The sequence below is a fragment of the Carassius gibelio genome, chromosome B11, assembly GCF_023724105.1.
Source record: "Carassius gibelio isolate Cgi1373 ecotype wild population from Czech Republic chromosome B11, carGib1.2-hapl.c, whole genome shotgun sequence".
NCBI lineage: Eukaryota > Metazoa > Chordata > Actinopteri > Cypriniformes > Cyprinidae > Carassius > Carassius gibelio.
In genome coordinates this window covers 16,310,490-16,324,602 of record NC_068406.1, presented here as the reverse complement: position 1 = coordinate 16,324,602, position 14,113 = coordinate 16,310,490, and the positions used below count along the sequence as shown (strand labels likewise).

The window sequence follows — 14,113 nt, the reverse complement described above, 5'->3', positions numbered from 1 at the left end:
TATTGTTGCAGCTTTTAGGATCATAAATGCATTACGTGATATTTTTGAATGAAACTTTTTCCATTGTTTTGTTTTGATAAACATTTTTCATATCAGCCATATTCTGTTATAAAATATATATAAAATAAAGATCATGATTTCATTGTGTGGCTTCTTTTTCAAGTGTAAAGATTCATACTTAAATTCGTATTTTAATCACAATGCATTTTGTAAGTACAAACCATTTTTGGCTAACATGTAGACCCTGTCAAGCTGTTCAGTTCACATTCCTTGCTTTAATGTTTGCTCACATCACTTCCACGGTCGCTGAACACTTGGAATGTGTTGGAATCTTTTCCAGCCACTTCACATGATCCTCTTCTAATTCAATTCACTGCGCAGACAGTTGTCTTTAAAACACGCTTCATCTATTATCCAAATCCTTTTACAGCTCATTATAATTTCTGAATAACTAATATCATGTTTTAAACATACACAAATTGCAAGCATATAATATTTGGTAAGGTAACATTTCTATGACTGATCAGGGCTGTTTTTAGTGTAGGAGTGTGTGGCTCTAAATTGTTTCAGAAGCGCTTGGATGGACTTTTTATGTGGGAATACCTGGGAAAGTTGTCACTGTTTCTCTGTGTTGCCTTACTGTTTCTTCTATCTAATTCTTTTGCTTATTTATTGATTGATTGATTGAGTGTATAAGGTCTGAATGAGGTGCTGGAGGAGAAATATTCCTGGCAGCTCAGTTGAGTCCATGCTGGAGCTCAGCCCAGTAAAACAGCTGACACATAGTCGGGAGTGTCTATTGTTTATTCAAACAGACTTAATGGTACTTTCTGCAATTTTGTTATAAGATAAATTCAAGGAGATGCTTTATACAATAATTACAGTAAGTACTTTTATAGACTATAGTCAGACTGATGGGCCATTAGGGAAGGCCTTGTTTTTTAGGTGCAAATCACATAAATATTTATGGTCAAAGTCACTTTCTTGCATCACTGTATTTCTAACACAAAACATGTCTTACAAAAGTTAAAATCAATAAAACATTTTCTGTGAATGACTGAGCAAGGCAATTTACACAACATTTAAAACCTACTCTACCACAATCAGTTCTCAAAAGTCTTGTAAACAAATCTTCGGTATGTGTTTTTATGGCCTTATTTTAGTGACTTACTAATATTTATTTTAACACCCTAGCATAAACTTTTTTTTTTTTTCTCAGAAATACAAATTTGTTTATACATTGTTCATACAAATGTGTTCATACATTCATTAATTTAAGTTAAAGTTAATTAGTAACTGTGCTTTTTTCAGTTGTACTTAAGCCATTATAGTACATCAAGGTTAGCTAGATGAAAATAAATAATGTGAGAACTAGATGAAATAAAAAAAAAAGCTGTAGTTAACTATAATAACCCTTCTTTAAAGAATTTTACCTTAGTATTTTTCCCATAGCATGAAAATAATTGCATGCTGGCATCTGTTCGTTATAAAATTCTTCAATATCTGCTTGTTTTCAACAGAAGAAAGAAGATCAAACAGGTTTGGTTCAGAAAAAACTTAACAGAATGTATTTTTTTTTTTTTTTTTTTGGTGAACTATCCATTTAAAGCCACCAGAGGGCTTATTTAATGTGTATTTGGTTTCTGCATGAAGGTAAAAATAATAAGCTTGCCTATTAAAGAATTCCATCAAAGTGGAATTCAAACAAAGTTGCCCTGTGTGATTTGGGTGAGCTCACAGAGCGCCTGTGTGGGACGGTAGAGTGCATGTGTGCTGTTTCTCTGGTGAACTTATAGATTTGTTTTCTAGAATTAATTAATTACACACTACTTCGGATCTATATGCTTTACCACGCTTGTGTTTCCTGTTTGTTGGTGGACATCTTCGTTTTTGCTATTGCTGAGAGATGACCTGGCCAGAGAAAGGTATTACCTTTCTTTATGTTCCATCGTGTATATTTATCTACGCAAGGTAACGCTTTGCTCTTGCTCTACTTCTTAGAAAGAAAAATGTGTCCTAACGGAACGTAAGTTTGGGGACAGAAGGATTCTAGGCTATTTTTATCCATTTGAGCTGCCACAGAACAGGAGAAAACATTGCCTCTTTTAACCTGTACGGCCTAAAACTGTGTCACACATTTGTATCTGACAGTCTTTGCTTTTGCCAGCTTAATGGATCACTTCTTTTACACTCTTAGTGCTGCGTTCGACACCATAGATCATGACATACTCATAGATCGATTACAAAACTATACAGGTATTCAAGGGCAGGCTCTAAGATGGTTTAGATCCTACCTGTCCGATCGCTACCATTTTGTTTACTTAAATGGGGAGTCATCTCATTTATCATCAGTAAAATATGGAGTGCCACAAGGATCCGTCCTAGGTCCCCTTCTATTTTCAGTATATATGTTGCCCCTTGGTAATATTATTAGAAAATACGGAATTAGCTTCCACTGTTATGCTGATGATACTCAGCTATATATCTCAACGAGACCAGATGAAACTTCCCAATTATCTAAGCTAACAGAGTGTGTTAAAAATGTAAAAGATTGGATGACACACAATTTTCTCCAATTAAATTCGGATAAGACAGAGATACTAATTATTGGACCAAAAAACACTACACAGAATCTTGTAGATTACAATCTGCAACTAGACGGATGTTATGTTACTTCCTCTACAGTCAGGAATCTGGGTGTTATATTAGACAGCAATTTGTCTTTTGAAAATCATATTTCCAATGTTACAAAAACTGCATTCTTCCATCTTAGAAACATTGCCAAGCTACGAAACATGTTATCTGTTTCTGATGCAGAAAAGCTAGTTCATGCATTCATGACCTCTAGACTGGACTATTGTAATAAACTTCTAGGTGGTTGTCCTGCTTCTTCAATAAAAAAGCTACAGGTAGTCCAAAATGCAGCAGCTAGAGTCCTTATGAGGTCAAGAAAATATGATCATATTACCCCAATTTTACAGTCTCTGCACTGGCTACCTATTAAGTTCCGTATCAGTTACAAATTATCATTACTTACCTATAAGGCCCTAAATGGTTTAGCTCCAGCGTACCTAACTAGCCTTCTACCACGTTACAACCCATCACAAAACGCTCACAAAAAAGGTCACAAAACGCTGGACTTTTGGTCGTTCCTAGGATAGCAAAGTCCACTAAAGGAGGTAGAGCTTTCTCACATTTGGCTCCCAAACTCTGGAATAGCCTTCCTGATAATGTTCGGGGTTCAGACACACTCTCTCTGTTTAAATCTAGATTAAAAACACATCTCTTTCGCCAAGCATTCGAATAATGTATCTTTTTAATTGTGAGTGTAGTTGCATCTGTTCAAAGTTGCATTTTTATTCATTAGCTTGGGTTAAACTAATTTTACTTTGTTGGATCAGCAGCTATGCTAATGATGTCTGTATTTTGTTTCTATGTTTCACCACGGGATTTACATCCCGTGGTAACTAGGATTTAAACAAGCTCCAGTCTGGATCCAGAACACCTGAGAAGAGATGATGCTGACCCTCAGAGGACCCCAGATGATGCTACCTTGAATCAACAAACAGAACTAACAATTATTGCTAAATGTGTGACTGAATCATATAATAACTTAATTAATAATATTGATAGTTCATCATCTAGCTGACTACGTCTTGTATTATTATTATTATTTTTATTTTTTCTAAAATCCTGTCAAATGTGCACAAACTACTAGCTACTACTAAATATTGTAGAAACATAATTTTCTGTAAAGTTGCTTTGTAACGATTTATTTTGTAAAAAGCGCTATACAAATAAACTTGAATTGAATTGAATTGAATTCTTTTCTCTTCCTCCACACAGGAAGCGTATCCTCCAGTGGTTTTTGCCAACACGATTATGGCAGCTTACATACAAGAATGTGCTCCTCTTACTACCGCATCACCTTTTAGATGTTTTCAAAGTCATGTTCTGTAATATTTCTTTCGCTAGAAAGAGCTTGAGAGTCTTTTTCTCCATGGTTCTTATGTATTTTTTCTCTCTCTGTCACACACATGCTTTCAATCACCTGTATTGTGCTGCGGACCTTAGGCTTATTAATTAATACATGTTATATGTTCATGATAATATTACATTGAACCCATTTTCTTGCCTCTTCCAATATTTAAATAGCCTTATTCTGTGTAAGTGTGTTTTGCTCAGTTTTGTAGATGTGTTCTTGACTTGTGTCTAAAATTGGAACTCAATTTAGGTTAAATCTGGTTTAGTAAATGGTTCACAGTGTGTTTTCTGGTCATCTGATAACAATTATCATGTTTTCATATTACTGAAGACAGCATGGACTTTTGATTCAGTATCACCAGATTCATTTGTGCTCAGTCTGTTTCAGAGTGTTGCATTTCTTGTTCACTGTAAATTAATATGTGGCTCAAATCAAAATTAGTTAACGTGAATGAAATCCAGTGCTATTTAACATTATTGCATTAATACTTGCTATAGCTGTGTGTAATTAGCATAATATATACTGAACTTTTCCAATGCATTACATATGTTCACTCACTAGAATATTTGTGAAAGCCAGACTCTGTGCTTCACTCATTCCTTTCCGAAACCCATTTGAGAGGATTTTCTCACTAACAGTGGCCATCCTGCAAAGTGGCTGAGCTCTGCATTCCACTCCAGACCCCAGCTACATTTGTGTTTATATTTAAAGAAAGCCTGGGAAGCACTTGTCATGGTCCTCTCTCAAGGTTGCCACACTCTTTGTCATAAACATGAACATTGCTCTTAACCTTGATCTTGTTGCCATGCAACTCTAAAATCCGCCTTTAAAGTTGCAATTCTTACTCTCTATGACTAGTTCACTCTTCTTTATTAACAAACCAATTATTAACAGGACCTCTTTTGTGAAAAAGCACATGCTCCTTTCAACAAAAACATATATGAAGAAGTCTCGTCACTCAAAAGCAAAAAAAAAAAAAAAAACCAACAACAAAAAACACACATAAATTGAGCTTTTGTCAGCGAACCGATTCTTCTAGTTTTTAAAATGGCAAAATACATAGCAACAAAGATGTCTACAATGTTGTTGGGGTGAAAAGGCTCCTACATTTCATGTGATTTTATAAAGTAGGAGTGGAGTTAGAGATCAGTCTGTATTCTCAAGTCATTCATTCAGTGACGTGAATGCTGGATTTGCAATCTTTTTTAAGTTTGAGACTGGTAAAAAAAATTTATATTTTTGAAAGCAACCTCTCATGTGCACACAGTCTGCATTTGGTGAAAAAATACAGTAAGTAAGCATAGATTCCAAACTGCCTAATGGACAGAGTGAGCTACAGCAACATGCAAATGTAACCAAATAATCACATGAGAGAGATTTTCAATGCAGGGTTTATTTGCTGCATAGTTATGACCCATCTCATTAGACCATGACAATAGAGGAATGACTAGAGAGATGAAAGCACAGCACTGAATATGAAAATTAATTTCCATATGCATTCATCTCATGACCTGCAGCAGTACAGACCTACGCTGTACCAGAGTAAAACTGCCTAATCATATTGGATATATTGGTGTATGTGTGTGTGCTGTCTTGAAAGATGTTAGAAAAACAATTAATTTACACAGACACAAGGGATGCACAACAATATCTTGCTTAGTTGCATTTTTTAATAGTTACATTGTTTTACAGTTTCATTAAAAGGTTCATTATAGAACCTCAGTGAAGCATGGCTCACATAAAAAACTTGCAGGGATGGAAAAAAATCAGCCCTGGCTTATGTTAGCATAATTCTTAATATTGCTTGATGAAGATTACTATTGAAAAGTTTGGGGTCAGTACGATTTTTTTTAATTGAAACATTTTCAGCCATTATATGCATTAAATTAAAATCAAAGTAAGGACTGTAAAATAAATGCTGATCTTTAAAACTTTCTATTCATCAAAACTGTATTGCTTTTACCACAAAAATATTATTAGAGATGATAGAATAGAATAGATAGAATTATTAGAGATGATAGAAAGGCAACAGTAACTCAAATAACCATTCGTTACAACCAAGATATGCAGAATATAATCTCTGAATGCACAACACATCGAGCCCTGAAGCAGATGGGCTACAGCAGCAGAAGACCACACCGGGTGGGGCTCCTGTCAGCTTTGAAACAGGAAACAGAGGCTACAGTTCACACAGTCTCACCAAAATTGGCCAATAGAAGACTGGAAAAATGTTGCCTGGTCTGATGAGTCTCGATATCTGCTGTGACATTCAGATGGGTAGGGTCAGAATTAGGCGTAAAGAACATGAAAGCATGGATCCAGCCTGCCTTGTCTCAACGGTTCAGGCTGCTGGTGGTGGTGTAATGGTGTGGGGGATATTTTCTTGGCACACTTTGGGCCCTTAAGTACAAATTGAGCATTATTTAAAAGCCAGCGCCTTCCTGAGTATTGTTGCTGACCCTGTCCATCCCTTTATGACAAGAGTGTACCCATCTTCTGATGGCTACATCCAGCAGGATAATGCACCATTTCACAAAGCTCAAATCATCTCAGACTGGTTTCTTGAACAGGACAACGAGTTCACCTTACTTAAATGACCTCCACAGTCACCAGATCACAATCCAATAGAGCAGCTTTGGGATGTGGTGGAACGGGGAGCTTCGCATCATGGATGTGCAGCCAACAAATCTACAGTGGTGGACGAAGTACACAAATCAAGTACTTGAGTAAAAGTACAGATACGTATAGTAAAATATTACTCCAGTAAAAGTAAAAGTACTCCTTTTTCAATCTTACTCAAGTGAAAGTACAAAAGTACTCAATTTTTTATGTACTTAAGTAAAAAAGTACTGAAAGATAAATGTATGCAATTTTATATAGGCTACTTAATTTAATGTTATATTAGCACATATTTTTTTATAATCCTACTGCTCAAAATACCTGGGATTTTTTCCAAAATAACCACTATTTGGAGTCAAGATATATTTTTGTTGTTGATATGGACTACGCTGATGAGAGTAATGTTCACTGTGAAGCTTACACTGTGATGTACCTGAGAGAAAACAGAGTTGACCATCTGTTGTTCACCAATAAGAACAAAGTAATTTAAAGTTTGTTTTACAGAACATCAAAGTTACAGTACAGACCAAAAGTTTGGACACACCTCCTCATTGAAAGAGTTTTCTTTATTTTCATGACTATAAAGATTGTAGAGTCACACTGAAGGCATCAAGGGCTATTTGACCAAGAAGGAGAGTGATGGGGTGCTGCACCAGATGACCTGGCCTCCACAGTCACCGGACCTGAACCCAATGGAGATGGTTTTGGGGTGAGCTGGACCGCAGACAGAAGACAAAAGGGCCAACAAGTGCTAAGCATCTCTCAGGGAACTCCTTCAAGACTGTTGGAAGACCATTTCAGGTGACTACCTCTTGAAGCTCATCAAGAGAATGCCAAGAGTGTGCAAAGCAGTAATCAAAGCAAAAGGTGGCTACTTTGAAGAACCTAGAATATGACATATTCTCAGTTGTTTCAAGCTTTTTTGTTATTAATATAATTCCATATATAATTCCACATGTGTTAGTTCATAGTTTTGATGCCTTCAGTGTGAATCTACAATTTTCTAAGTCATAAAAATAAAGAAAACTCTTTGAATGAGAAAGTGTGTCCAAACTTTTGGTCTGTACTGTAACTTTATATATGACATGATAATAAGGCCTGAAGTTAGGAAGAACATTAAGGAAAATATAATTATATTTTCATAATGATTTTTTCCTTCTCAAACCTTGTCTATGGTTTAAAAACTACCCTGGCCAAACTGGGGGGCATCTCTTCACCACTTTAATAATTATACTGTAGTTACCATGTTCTGAACATCACATCCTTTCTTTTCTACCCAGATGTAATCTCTCTCTCTCTCTCTCTCTCTCTCTCTCTCTCTATATATATATATATATATAGGTGGTTGAATAAAAATATTTGGACATTATTTATAAGAGTTACCTCAATTTAGCACCAACAAGCTTGTTAGCTAGACAGTTAGCATCAGCTAACAATATTTACGGTTATGAATAAACATTCATGTCTGTCTACTCGTCTAGTTAATCCAAACAATATACATATGTATAACGTTACTGTTGATAAACAATATAAAAACAGACGTCACATAGGACATTTTAATAAAACTGTTAACATTATGGCAGCGGGGAATTTGAACGTGCATGAGTTATTGTATTTAATCTGTGTTATTTAAAGTTTTTTTTTTTTTACCTAAAATTGATGTGTCTGCACTCGAGCATTTCAGTGGGCTTAAATAGATCACTCTTTACAACGGATTTAGTTCCCAAACAACTGAAAATTTTGACCTAAATATGATTTTCAGTTACAATAATTAATCCAATATTTCGACATTAATAACTTACTTTTAGCAACATCAGACGCACGCGCGCTCACAAGATCTCCCGGTTCTTACTTCTGGAGACTCGCACTAAACGGTTCATTTGAATCAGTGAGTGGTCGACTCCAGAACAGCTGCAATCGGATCATTCTAATTCCTAAACGAATCGTTTGGTGCGATTCGCGATCCGATTTAAAGGTTTATTTTGAAAAGACTCAGTTCATTCATGATGAATCAGACACCGCTTCTGCGTCTCGGAGCACGTGATATATTATAGGGAGTAACGATATGTTTTATGAAATGTAGTGAAGTAAAAAGTACGATTTTATGCTTCGGAATGTAGTGAAGTAAAAGTAAAAGTTACTCAAAATAAAATTACTCAAGTAAAGTAAAGATACTTGAAAAATGTACTTAAGTACAGTAACGAAGTAAAGCTACTCCGTTACTGTCCACCACTGCAAATCTACAGCAACTGCGTGATGCTATTATGTCAATATGGACCAGAATCTCTGAGGAATGTTTCTAACACCTTGTTAAATCTATGCCACAAAGAATTAAGGCAGGTCCGAAGGCAAAAGGAGGTCCAACCCGGTACTTGCAAGGTGTACCTAATGAAGTCGCCAGTGAGTGTAGATAATAATTAGAAAATGTTTCTTCATCATCAAATCAGCCTATTAAAATGATTTCAGAAGGATCATGTGATGTTGAAGGCTGGGTTAATGGCTGCTGAAAATTCAGTTTTGACATCACATGATTAAATACATTTTTTTATATATTAAGATACAAAATAGCTATTTTAAATTGTAATAATATTTAACAATTTTACTGTGTTTTTGATCCCATAAATGCAGCCTTGGTGAGCAGAAAACTCTTTAAAGCAGTGGTTCCCAACCTTTTTCAACTCGCGGCCCACACAACCAAACACATATGTTTGCGCGGCCCACTTCAAAAAAATTAACTGACCCCGCTATTGTTGGGTTAATAACTTAGTACTCAGAAGCTAGATTTTAAACTATATTTATTGAATAAACTAGGGATGTGCGATATGGACAAAAAAAAAAAAAAAAAAAACTATCGCAATTTTTTTGATCAATTTTGCAATTTTGCTTTTACAGTCATAAATGCATTCAGGATTAATTTGAAACATATTTCCAAAAGAAAACCAATCAGAGCTTTATCAAAAAGTTGTAACATCTCTAGAACAGACATAAGTCAAAATTATCACTATAGTGAAGATGTAAAAAAATGTATAGACTTGTGGCAAAAAAAATAAATAAATAAAAAATCCTGTATACAGGGACTTTTTTTTCTTTTTTGCCATGCATTGTTCATAGAGCTCATTAATTGTAGCGGTGCCTCAGGTGTTTGCAGTGTGTATACAGTATGTGTATGCGGTCAGCAGTGAGAGCGCATAAATATAACGCGAAAGCACATTAAAATAATGCACGAGTGCGAATCTCTCTGTTCGCAGCAGATTTCCTTTGCTCTGTCACAAAACCGGTCGTGCTTGCTCAGATACACGCTGCTTTGCGAGGAGAGAGTGTGCACACTTAAAACGTGTCTCCTCTCACTTAAACTGCATCCTGTTCACTAACAAATTCACTCTATGCTCATGTGTTAGACATGAATTATTTTCGCACGTTTTTATTTCTAGCCTTTTACCGCAGTGAGAACGCTCTGATCCGTCAACATTGGCTCAGAAAAAAGGCGCATCACAGACAGTGTGTGAACCTGGAGTTAGGCATATGTGCACGCTCAAATCGTGATTTTAGGACGTTTTCTTTTAATCGCACAGCCCTAGAATGGACTGGAAATGAACAGAAAATAATTGGCGGCCCACCTGCAATACCACCGCGGCCCACTAGATATGTTGCCTATCCCAAAAAAATGAATGGTCGTGCTGATATTCAGTTTGTAATGATAAATCAAAATAGTAAAGATTTTATTTATTTATTTATTAAGCTAGTTCACTAGATCTGTCCTGTACAAGACAATTTGTTTAATTCAATTAATTACCTGATTTGAATGTATTATAAAGGTGTATAAATCTGTGTCTGGCTCTAGTATGTTGCTGGTGTTGCTGTGCTGTGGTGTGTCAGGGCCACACTGCTTTTATACGTGTTGTACTCCTGGCTCATCCACACTGCTGTGCAGTTCAGTGGCAGTCTGGCGTTACTCTGGCACGATGTCATCACTGAGCGTGCTCTTGATACTCTGACCAGATCAACTCGACCACAGGTTAACTCAATCAGTCCTGGTTAATCACAGCTTTCGATCACCAAAATTATAACATGTACATCTGTTCTTTATTTGCAACTATGGACAATAGGGAAGTTTAAGTGTTAGACTTTTAAGGCCCATAAAGTAAGCAAAGTCATCACCAGACCTCTTTATTCTTTGTTGTGACTAGCGTCTGCTGAAAGCAGTAAGGAAACGTGCAACGCGAGGTGACCCTCAGAGTGTGATCTCGGCCATTGATCATTTCTGCCGACACAGCGAATGGGCTATGAACGTTGGAGATGAGAAAGGTCAGAGCACTGTTTTTACATTTACATTTGATCTCGTCAAATGATTTTCAAGAATTTCAGAACAATAAATAAATTGCCAAATGTCAGCATACCATTTCATGTCCAAAATATGTTATAAAAATATAAACTAAAAAATATTTCTAAAGGGATCTCTATATTTGTATTTAATCTACTCAAATTCAGGAATTTGTGGAGCTTTTACTAAGATGATTATAACTTTGCGATTTAACCATTTACTGTCTTTTATGTGTATTTTTTTGTGTACATTCTCAGGCTCTATCCTGGACTCGGTGGTGAGTGAGTTGAACCCAGAGATGGTCCTAGAGTTGGGCACATAATGTGGATACTCCACGGTGTGCATCGCTCGACTCCTTCCTCCTGGAGCTCGTCTGATAACACTGGAGTTCAATGCAGATTATGCTGCAGTTGCCCGACAAGTGATTGCCTGGGCAGGTCTTGAAGACAAAGTAAGGGCCCTGTTCTTCCACAAACACATTGTCTAAATACAGTAATCCTTATTTACTCTCTGAGCATTAGGTTTGTAGCTTATATATTAAAAGGATAAGACACATTTCTTGTTTATCATGCCTTGAGCTAATATTACTTCATCAGATCCAGCTCATAGAAGGTGCGTCTGAAGATTGGGTCACACGCATGAAGGAGCACTTTGGAATTGAAACATTTGATTTTGTTTTTCTGGACCACTGGAAGGACCGTTACCTCCCTGACACAAAATTAATGGAGGTGTGTTTGATTCTGACCACTGCAATTTCTCAGATATTATGGTGTCTCTTCCTGTAGCCCAAACAGTAGAGTATGGCACTATATCCAAAATTTTTTACTCTTCTATTTTCTTTTCTCTCTTTCTTCTTTGTTTGTATGATTGTGGTCTGCTAAGGAACGGCACTGTTCTACTTGCTGATAATGTGATTTGTCCGGGAGTACCAGACTATCTTGAATATGTGCGCAATAGCCCATCCTATAAAAGCTGTTATTTTAAATCCCATTTAGAGTACACCAAGGCAGAGGATGGCTTGAAGAAGTCTGTGTTTTTGGGCTAGAGATATACAGAGATGATTCATATGCTTAAAAAGAGGACTTTTGCTAAGAATTTGTGCTAAGAGAATTAGCATGAGGTATGGAGTATAGAGTTTTGCATATTACTCCAAGTAGGCCATACAACAGGCTGTTACCACTCTGTACCACTAGAGGGTAGGATCACATTTCAAATGGATAAATGAAATATGTGGTCTTGTCTAGACCAGACCCCTCTTACAGCTCAATCAGAAACTGTTATTTGCAGAATCAATCCATTTTATACTAGTGACTTTGTAATACAAATTTTTGTATTCATGCAGAAAATGGGGGCTCTGTGGGTTATTTTAAGGTCGTTTTGTAATAATTGAAACAATGACCTTTTTGTGTTTATGAATTTACACAAATCAGTGGATTGAAAATACCATTGTATGGATTGTAGTTTTGTTTAATTTGTTTTCAAAACATTTGGTGCATATTATTGTATGCTTTTTTCTTAGTTTTAAGATTTTTTATTTTACATTCATTTTATTTTTTTATTGTTCCTATTTCTAAAAACACATTTTCTTTCACAATTTCTTATTTATGACTAGAGAGTGGTGTCTTAAAACACAAGACTATAAATATATAGCAGACCATTTTATTTGATGTTTGGACTCAGATTTTACAGTGTGTCATTTGACTCACATCCCACAAGTTTAATTGACAGCTATAAATCTTTTATAGCATTCCAAATGAAATACAGCAGCCCGTTAAAATATACCTTATGATTTATCATATATGAAACATCCCTAAATAAAATGCATAATTTCATCAAGTAATGAAATGCGGATAGTATAGCCACATAGTTGAACACAATTCATCCACAAGCACACTAATAAGTAAACAATATTACAAGCACTTTAAATGATCAGGGAATAGCCTACTTGTAACTTGATCACTGGTTAGCTTTAAAGTTGAATATAAATGACATCAATGTATTTGAATAATTCATTCATAACATAAAGCAAAATATATCCAGGAAAAAAGTGACCAAAGGGATGAGTCGGTCAGTATGTTGGTGGGGATGTCAAAACCATTAGCCCATATACAGCCATGTGTTTGTGATGCAGTGATGGTGGTATTATGGACAAGAGTAAGGCTATTCACTACCATTAAAACACACGTGACCGTGAGGTCAACTAGATTATCTGTCATAATATATATATATTTATAAAATAATAATAAAAACATAAAAATAAAAACAAATAATAGAAGTAATTTCCAAAATGTAAAAAAAGGTATATAAATCGTAATGAAGAGACCAGGAGGGTTTTGCACCAGATTGTTGCATAAAAGCAGACGGACTGAATGCAGCTATCTATATCCAGCAGTGTTCACATTAAGAATATATACGGGTCCAGCTCTCTCAGATGCTTCTCAAATGCATGCATGTGGTAATCCCAATCTGTGTCCATTAGTGCACACTGAGAGAGAGAGAGAGAGAGAGAGAGCAAGGAAGAGAGAGTGAGTGAGTGAGTGGGTGTGTGTGTGTGTGTGTGTGTGTGTGTGTGTATGTGAAAGAGAGAGAGAGAGAGAGAGAGTAAGGGAAAGAGACAGAGTGAGGGGGCTTTTAAAGGATTTGACAGTGATTTGTAGAACCACAGTTGTGGAATGTTTGGGCATTTCCACCTTTTCCCGCGTTTTATAGTTTACTAAAGCTCTGGATGCCTTCTATAGTAAAATCTCGTCTTAATCCAAAGAATCTTTAAATTGTCTTTGTGTGTGAGAAGCCTGTGGGCATATTAAGATGAGAGCTGAAGACTCGGATGCTGGGGACGTTTACTGTCGTGCTTCAAGACCATCAAACTTCAGTTCCAGATGGGCGCACACTGGCATCAGCAGCAGTCGGTGAGGCATTTTAAAGAAGCGAATAAAAAAAAAATCGTTGTGTCAATAAATTTACGTAAAATGTTACGATGTTTTAAATATGTCTGTTCAGGTAACGGGATAAATAATTAAGAGGGATTAGTGCTTCTGTTTCCTTCAACACTCAATCAAACGCGCGCGCAGGCGTGTGTGTTAGTGTCTTCCCGCAGGAACTTCTGCTTTCAATCCAAATATAGCACCTTTTCCGCTCACCTGTTGCTGGATATGTATCAGCTAAAGTATTTATCAACATAAAGTGTT

At 36.1% G+C, this 14,113-nt stretch overlaps 1 pseudogene; it reads left to right on the top strand.

Moving 5' to 3' along the window:
- The first annotated feature begins 7,031 nt into the window (after positions 1–7,031).
- Positions 7,032–11,970, top strand: LOC127967958 (catechol O-methyltransferase B-like; annotated as a pseudogene).
- The last annotated feature ends 2,143 nt before the right edge of the window (positions 11,971–14,113 follow it).